This window comes from Cervus canadensis, chromosome 14 (genome assembly GCF_019320065.1).
Source record: "Cervus canadensis isolate Bull #8, Minnesota chromosome 14, ASM1932006v1, whole genome shotgun sequence".
Classification (NCBI taxonomy): domain Eukaryota; kingdom Metazoa; phylum Chordata; class Mammalia; order Artiodactyla; family Cervidae; genus Cervus; species Cervus canadensis.
Window position 1 is genome coordinate 35843505 of NC_057399.1, and position 9722 is coordinate 35853226.

The following is a 9722-nucleotide window of genomic DNA, read 5'->3' on the forward strand; positions in this document are numbered from 1 at the left end:
ATGACAAAGTAGGTCCATGTTATAATATTTACTAAAAATCATATTGGGAAACATTTATATGTCCACTGTCTTGAGTTCATTCAAAATTTCTTTATTTACTCAGCCACTATTTATATGTCTTGTTTAGGTTTCTCACAATGCTACCGATGTACAGAGAACTAAATGGAAATTGCAGAAGCGTAATTACAGCTGGATAAGAATGGTAAGCATTCACTCTGTTTTAACCTGAGAGTGTCTGGGATGAAGAGCATTATCAATCACTATGTATTGAACACTCAAAGGATACCTGATTTGGCCTAGGGAGTTGACAGTAAAGACTTCTGTAGTTGTGTGGATTTCCCTTCTCAAACGTGATGGAAAACTGCCAAAAATCTAACATGACAGGTTAAAAAATGTGTCCCCCAGCACTTACTTGAATACAAACTTTAATGAAACAGGTTTTCTTCTAAAAAATTAGCTTTCAGTGTGAAAACAAAATTGCTCTACTGTGAGGATATTGATGTCAGAAGGAAAGGAACAGTTTTCTTCAGTTGTTAAAAAAAAAAAAAAAAAACTGATTTTTTTTTTTTTTTTTACAGTTGTAAAAGAAAAAAGCTAATTTTCAGAAGAAAACCTGTTCCATTAAAGTTTGTATTCAAAGGTGCGCTTCCCTGGTAGCTCAGTTGGTAAAGAGTCTGCCTGCAGCGTGGGAGACCGAGGTTTGATCCCTGGGTTGGGAAGATCCCCTGGAGAAGGAAATGGCAACCCACTCCACTATTCTTGCCTGCAAAATCCCATGGACAGAGGAGCCTGGAGGGCTACAGTCTATGCAGTTGCCAAAGTTGGACACAACTGAGCGACTTCACTTAGAAAAGGTTATGGTTTACCTTTTCTTTAAATAAAGAACTTTTTCTTACAAATGGCTGAAATTCACACTTTGATTCTCTTGAAAAATACATAGAAATCCAATCCTAATCCCTCAGTCCCAGTTCAAGGATGCCAGTAACGACAAGCTCGTAGATACGTAAAGGGTTAAGAAACAGATATTCAGATACACAGAAAACAAGAAGTGGTCTGCAAAATGCTAATGTAGTGATTTATCTATGATTAAAAACAGTTTGCTTCAAAGCATCTCCTCAATGTGGCATGATGGCATGAGAAGAGAAAGAGGATCAACTGTGTATTCTAACCCAACAAAATAATTAGAAAAAAATAATGAGATGATTTCCTCACAGAATAAAGAAATAAGTGCAATGAATTCTGTCTATATTCAAGGGTAGTTCATTTTCTTATCATAAAATATGATTTCTTTGAACTGTATAATATGGAAGATTCAAAGATTATTAGACATCAAAGCCTCACTCTAGGAAACTGATGGAGAAGCTTTCACTGAATCTAAAGTCCTACACTTTAAACTCAAAGAAAACCCAAAGAGAGATGTATGTGAATACTTGGTTGACTTTTTTTTAAGTTGAATACTTCCATGGAAATATATATTGTACTTTTTAAACAGTATGTGTGTGTGTGCGTGCGCGTGTGCACGCACGCTCAGTCCCTAAGTTGTGTCTGACCACTTAAAACGCCATGGACTGTACCCTGCTGGCCCTCCGTCCATGGAATTTTTCAGGAAAGAACACTGGAGTGGGTTGCCATTTCCTTCCCCTGGCTCAAGGATCAGACCCACATCTCTTGCGTCTCCTGCACTTGCTGGCAGATTCTTTACCACTAAGCGCCCCATGGAAAACCCTTTTAAGTACTATATATTTTCCTAATTATTTTCATGTAGTATTTTTCTAAAATATTCATATTAATGGGCTAAAACTTTAAATATACAAACTCAATTAAAAGGCAAAACAACAGAAATCTGAATTGTAAGATTTAATCAGTATTCTGTGCTGAATAAAAACTCTCATTGCATATTTCTCTTCATAAGTCTTTGTTCTTTAAAAGCTGTCTCCATTTCAGCTAAATGCATTGATTTGTATAATGTCTTTTTTTGTTAATATTTTCCTAGTTTTTGGCAAAATACTTCCCATTATAGGAAAAATGACAAGAATATATATATATATATATGTCTGTGTATACATCCACATAATACTAAAGACCGTCACTGTACTTTTTGAAATTTTCAGAATTTATAATCAAGTATTTATTCTTTTAATATATCAACTAATAGCATTTGACCTGTCATAGTAAAACATGAAATATATTTTTTCCCACTAGTGACAAGTGATGAATTTAAATCGGAGTAGCAATGTGTATGCAGTAAGAAACACTTAAGGACCTTAAGAACTTCCAGTGTAAATCTTGTCTCTGATTTGTCACTGGGGAATTTGTGGGGTGAGTATAGGGATTTGATATTTGCTTTCCTGTGAAAAATTACTCAAAGTTCCAATGTTCAAAGTAAGAAAACAGTATCTAGAGGATAATTATGGTAGAACACTCTTCTCCAACAGCATCACACATACACATGCTTAGTGACAAGCATTTGACCATTGTTCAGATGATAAAACTAGTAGCCACAGCTTGAGCTGTGTATGGCTAAAAACTGTCAGTTCAAGTGTCAGTCATGTCCTACCATCACGTCATGAAGCTGCCCAGAATACCTTATTCAGAACACAAGGATCTCAGTTTACCAAACAAGCAAAACTGGATCATAAACCAAATAAATGGGCTATTCTTCACAAAGCTTCATCAGTTACTCAACACTAGGAAATATCAGAATATAAGACTTATTAACCACTGAAAAAAATCTATTCCCTCTTAGAAAAACAAATGACAACAACCCAACTTGATGAAAGAATTATTTTGTTATTCCTTTTCTTATTATTTATTTTCTGGATGGTTCCTATTACTATGGTTTCAAGTTCGTGAATCTTTTCTTCCATAATGTGTTGTTAGATGTTTACTCCCACCCAATATGTTTTCATTTCAGATGTCATAATTTTCAACTCAAGAGATCCCTTCATGGTCGTCTTAATATTTACATGTTTCTACTTACTTTCTGAACACAGAATACAGCTGAAAACTTGTTTAAACTTTCTTATCTGCTAACTCTAACACCTAAGTCAATTCTGGCTCAGTTTCAACTGACTGATTTTTCTCCTTATCAATATGGGTATTATTTTTCTGCTTTCTGATAACTTTTATTGGATATCTTATATTGTTAATTGGATATCTGATATTTTCAACTGTCGAGGATAATATTATATCATTAATTTCATTCTGTTGGATGTTTTTGTATTCCTCTAAAGACTCTGACTTTTGGTTCTGGGATGTGATTAAACTTCTTGGAAACATTTTGATCCTTTGGGTCTTGCTTTTATGATTCATTAGATGGGATCAGCTCAGGATTTAACCTAGAGAAATTGTTCTGTTTCTGAAGCTGGATCTTTCTGAGTACCCAAGCTTTCTGAGTATTCAACATTCATGGTACCCCATAAACGATGGTATTTCCTTTCTGGTTGGTAGGAATAGGTGCTATTCCCTGTCTTGTGCCCCTGTGGGGATTGTTTCTTTTAATACTTCTCAGTACTTTTCTCTCGAGCCTGCCAAAGTTCCCTCACATACATTGTCTGGTCGCCTCTCTGTTGAAAGTTCAATGGGAAGCCTCTGTAGATCTCTGGAGCTCTCTGTGCAGCTATCTCATCTCTGGTCCCATGTCCTAAAAACACTAGATGCTTTAGTCTCCCCTGACTCTCAACCCCACTCCCTCAACTCAGGAGTCTGCCAGGTTGCAACAGGGTTCCCATATCCCCATGCCACTTTCCAGAAATTCTCTCAAGGGGGTCACCTGGAACAACTGGGGGATTAAACACTGTTGTTTCATATATTTAGTGTGCTTTTGGTTTGCTTCAGGTGGAAGAATAACTTGGACTCTTATCCCACTTCCCCAAAGCTAAAATCAGAATTACCTTTTCATAACTCCTATACACTTCATTGAATTTCCATCATTGAAATAAATTCCAAGCTCCTGAGCCAGACTTAGAATGTAACTTCATAATTTAAACCTGACTACTTCTCTAGCTTCTCTAATCTTCTGTCATTTACTTTCAACAGTCATAGTTCACAAACAAAATAAGTTACAGTTTCACATATACAAAATATTCTTAGTACATCTGTATTTGCTATTCCCTCTTCAGAGAATACTCTTCCCTGTCTTAGTGACTGAAAAAGTCCTTCTCATTCATAAATAATGAACACAGATGCACCTCTGTGTGAAGCTCTCCTTCCCAACATATGTGGAGCCACCATCTTCCCTGTCCTATGCTCCCACCCAAAGAGGGGTTAATCAGCCCTCCTCAATGTGCAGGAAAATGTAGCATCCCTGTTCCTACTAGCTGTCCATTACTTTGTACCACAGCTATATTTTAAACATCTACTTCCCTAGCTATGATCCTGGAAAGCTCCTCAGACACTTATATTCTCTCATCTGTAAAACAGAAATGATACAGAGTGTGGAAAATTTTTGGCCTTTAGACTTGCTCAGACACTAAAGAATCTACCTGTAATGCAGGAGACCTAGGTTTGATCTCTGGGTCAGGAAGGTCCCCTGGAAAAGAGAATGGCTACCCATTCTAGTATTCTTGCCTGGGGAATTCCATAAAAAGAGAAGCTTGGCAGGCTACAGTGCATGGGGTAGGCAAAGAGTCAGACACAACTGAGCAACTTAGCACGCACACACAGGTTGAATGTATTTTAAAACCTGTATTAGTTACGTCTTCAACTACTACATTTAATCCGTTTGTCTTACAGATGGTGGAAAATTGTGAAAGAGATGGGAATACCAGATCACTTTACCTGCCTCCTGAGAAACCTGTATGCAGGTCAAGAAGCAACAGTTAGAACTGAATGTGGAACAACAGACTGATTCAAACTGGGAAAGGAGTATCTCAAAGATGTATACTGTTACCTTGCTTATTTAACTTATGTGCAGAGTATATCATGCAAAATGCCCGACTGAGTGAAGCATAATCTGAAATCAAGATTGCCAGGAGAAATATCAATAACCTTAGATAAACATATGACACCACCCTAATGGCAGAAAATGAAGAAGAAATAAAGAGCCTCTTGTCTTAAGAAGGTGAAAAGAAAAGAGTGAAAAAGGTGGCTTCAAACTCAACATTCAAAAAACAAAGATTATGGCATCCGGCCCCAACACATCATGGCAAACAGATGGGAAAAAAATAGAAACAGTGACAAACTTTATTTTCTTGAATCCAAAATCACTGTGGACAGTGACTACAGCCATGAAATAAAAGATGCCTGCTCCTTGAAAGAGAAGCTATGATAAACCTAGCCACTGTATTAGAAAGCAGAGACATCACTTTGCTGACAAAGGTCCCTATAGTCAAAGCTATGGTTTTTCCAGTAATCATGTACAGATGTGAGAGTTGGACCATAATAAAAAAGGCTGAGCACTGAAGAATTGATGCTTTTGAACTGTAGTGATGGAGAAGACTCTTTAGAGTCCCTTGGACAGCAAGGAGAAAAACCAATCAATCCTAAATGAAATCAACCCTGAATATTCATTGGAAAGACTCATGCTAAATGAAACTCCAATACTTTGTCCACCTGATGCGAAGAGCCAAGTCACTGGAAACAGAAAAAAAAATAACCCTAATCCTGGGAAAGATTGGGGGCAGGAGGAGAAGGTGGCAACAGAAGATAAGATGGTTGGATGGCATCACTGACTCAGTGGACATGAGTTTGAGCAAACTCCAGGAGACAGTGAAGGATAGGGAAGCCTGGCATGCTGTATGTAGTCCATGGGGTTGCAAAGAGTAGGACATGACAGAGCAACTGAAGAGCAACAACCTTAAAATTGGGTCCAATTACTATTCTTTAAAAAAAAAAAAAGTAGTAAAAGTGCTACAGGGAATTTCGTAAAATAGGAAAGACTTCAGTGACTTCGGGTGATGGATAGGGAAGCCTGGCATGGGATCCTGGGGTCACAAAGAAGCCTGGTCCATGGGGTCGGACACGACTGAGCAACTGAACTGAACTGAGAGACCTCAGTGCTGAGCTGACAAGACCAAGCTGTAGGGAGCCCTAGAGATCATGCAAAGGGTTTCATCATTCTTGTACATTCTTGTGTACAAGGGTCATGAAACTGCATGTGAAGAATGAAGAAAAAATATACATATGAGAGGTGGGCAATAATTGGGTTACTGATTACAGAAACACTTATTTACATGGTGGAATATATTATCAAATGAAATAACAGTGAACCTAAAGAGAAACAGGAGTTTCCACCCACCCGCTCTATACTGCAGGGGTAGGCAACAGAGGAGAGCAATATTTGGTAGTAAGTCACAGACAAAAATCAATCAGCCCATGTCCATTAGCTGTTGTATCCACCAATGCTTTAAATGAAGCAGACACTCTAACGTCTTTAAAAGGAACTTCTAATCAATTGACTATATTGGTATTTAAAATACATAGTTAGGAAAAAGTCAGAGCAAAGAAAAAAGAAAAAAGTTCAAAGCAAACAGCAGAAGGTAAAAGCACAATTTTAAAAAACAAGTAAGGGAAGAGGTGTTTTTTTTTTTTTTTTCCCCCTGAAAGGGTCTGTTTAAGCTTTGTTTACTTTCTCAGCAAGAATAAAAGCCTTGGGCGACATTTAATTAAAATGCTCCCTAAGCTTTCATGCTTCCTGAGGCCATAAGACTAGAGACACTGAGACATTCTTCTTGCTGTGACCTGTGATGGGAACAAGGATGGATAACTCTGAACTCCCTACACAATATGTAGAGGAAAGCCATTCCCCCAGTAATGCCAATTAGGTAAGACACCAAACATAACAGGTATGGAATAGATGCACTCTTTGGGTTAGGAACCAAAAATTGCAAAGGCCTCAACCACATACTCTTTATATGATCTCTATTAAAAACCAGCAATTTCTAAGAGGCAAAAATTTGTAGGCGTGAAGGATTGTATCAGTGCTATTAATTTTGATGTACTGAAATAGCAGGGCACATTATTTAGGCTGCACAATTCAAATCCTGGTAGCAGCCAAAATTTGTGAAGACTGAATTTGAAAATGATTGAATTGTTAAAAATTATGAGTTAAAACAAAAAGAAGTGAAGTTATGGTTTTCTGAGGGTTCTGTCTTATTTAGTTTTAATTTTTAAAGGCAGACAATAGCAAATGTTTACATAGACCATCATAGAGTTTCCTTGATTCATCAACCAAACAGAATTAGGGAAGCTCTGATGGAAAACTAGAAGCATCCAGATGTTAAGACAGTAATAAAATAGGATCAGGTGAGCCATGAAATTGTGCTGAGACTCAGTTCGCTATGGGCAAAATGAATGTTGCTGAAATTAAATGAGATACTACAGACAACAAGCATTCAACAAAATAGCAGCAACAATGGTGATGATCCAAGATGCTCTGTAAGATTACTCTAGCAATCATATATGCGATATCCACACAACAGAAGAAATGGGAGGCAGAGACTCCATTTAGGGAAAGAGATGATCTAAAATGTTAGAATAGTTGTTTTTGTGTGTGTGTGTTTTTTTTAATAAGTCCTATCCTTTAAACTGGGGTTTCCCAGGTGGCACTAGTGGTAAAGAACTCTCCTGCCAATGCAGGAGATATAAGAGATGTGGGTTCAATCCCTGGGTCGGGAAGGTCCCAAGGAGGGCATGACAACCCACTCCAGTATTCTTGCCTAGAGAATCCCAGGAACAGAGGAGCCTACCGGGCTACTGTCCATAAGGTCGCAAAGAGTTGGAATGACTGAAGCAACTTAGCACGCACACATGCACTCTTTAAATCATTTCAGTTTTCTTGTTAAATTAATACATTTTAGAATTAAATTTAAACAGAAGCATTGCCCAACTGGCTAACAAATTAACACATTTGTCCTTTATATTTCCTTCTGGGGAAAAACAGGCATTAAAGGGAAAATGAGTTCAGGGCACAATAGCAGTAATTAATTAACAGCAAGACTTTTACATAACCGTGCAAATAGTTGACAAGCCTCCTTCACTAAATGTGTTAAGAAAGATTATTTTGTTTTCTGTGTAAAAAAATTCTGTAATTTAGGAAAGATAATAGAGCTGGCATTTTTGCTTTTAAAAAATACCCCAAACTGTCCTGAGAATGTGTTTCCTGTTGTGAGCAAGCCATACTTTGATTTTTGTAAGCACTTAGAAATCTTATATAACTTATGCATCTGTAATCATCAGTGGTATAAACATCAGAGGTAAAAGAGAGATGATCATAAATTCAATTTCATTGAAATCCTGTTTACTACACTTCCTGATTTATGTAGTCCTACATTCATTTAACCTAAGATATGGCCTGACAGGACCTAATTTTAATGACTGGACTCAAGGATAGTATATAACTCTTGTTTTTTATTCAATTGTCATCTCACATAAAATCCTTCCCACAATTCATCATGAAAACATCCTTAACATGAACTACAACAGAAAAAAGAACTCTGAGTACATCCTGAAGTATCGACCAGTCCACAGAGCATCTTATAGGACAAAGCTTTCAAAAGAAAAGGTGATGACTCTGATTGGGTTATTTACTTTCTCAAAAGAAGTAATTCACATAGGCTCTCAGATTTGAAACAACTGTGTCCTATGTGCTAATACCCTGCATTTCCCTCTAAAAGTTTCATTCCACTTTTTAGTGTTTGTATGTTTTCATTTCTATTCACATATATACACATATACTTACACACACTCTGTAATTTTAGGCTAGCTTGACAGGCTAGACCACCCAAGCTGATGTACAATGTGTAACATTTTGACAACGATAAGCCAAATCAGTAATAAAAAAGTATTCCCTGCTTACAACCTGAGATAATTTGCCTTTTTATTGTCTTTTGAATCATCAAGGCTCCTTCCTATTTTCAGCCTGGCAATATCTGCCACAGTCCACATAGCTCAGTCTCCTCTGACTGTGAGATGCTCCCTTCTCCTTTGGCTAATAAAGCGACAGTATCTGGACAGATGACTGACCCCAAATCTAACCAGCACTGAAGAAACATCCACGCTGCAGGATCACTGGTCTCCTGTTCTTACCCTTACTCTAGATCCTGGGCCACAATGTCCCAGCCCCAAACGACCAACTTGACTTTGTTAATGGAAGCACTACTGAATACCTAGAAGATGTTTATTCCATTGTTTGCCTAAATGTACAATTCATCCCGCTTTCCACTGGAAACAGAAAGAACATCTGTGCTTAGAAAGAAGATCCGTAATACTACATCAAGGCATGTAGTGGCTGCATAGACCTGGCCAGTCTGAATTTGTGCCACTTACACTCTGGGGCTTTGGGTACAATACTCATCCCCTCCAACCCTTGGTTTTATCACAAAAAGCGGAGATTATACAATACAGGGCTCAGAGGGCTGCTCAGTGGGATCAAAAGAGGTAATGCAGGTAAAGAATTCACCATAGTACTCGGCTCATGGCAAAAGCTATTTTATTACCACCACCAGCAACAAAACTACTACTTTTCAAGAGCAGGGTAAAAAGCCAAAACTGTGATTCTTTATTACACCTTCACCCCAAATTGTTTAACATTATATGAAATGATCCATTCTGAAATGAAAAAGTAATGGAGAAGGGGACAAGACAAGATCACAGATAAATGTATTGAGAGGAAAATGAGCCCCTTTAGCCCAGACTCAAAACAATCTACCCACATTTTACAACAGGAGATGGACAGGAAAGGAGGAAGGGGAAGAGGGGAGGGAGGAAAAGGAGGGGAGGGA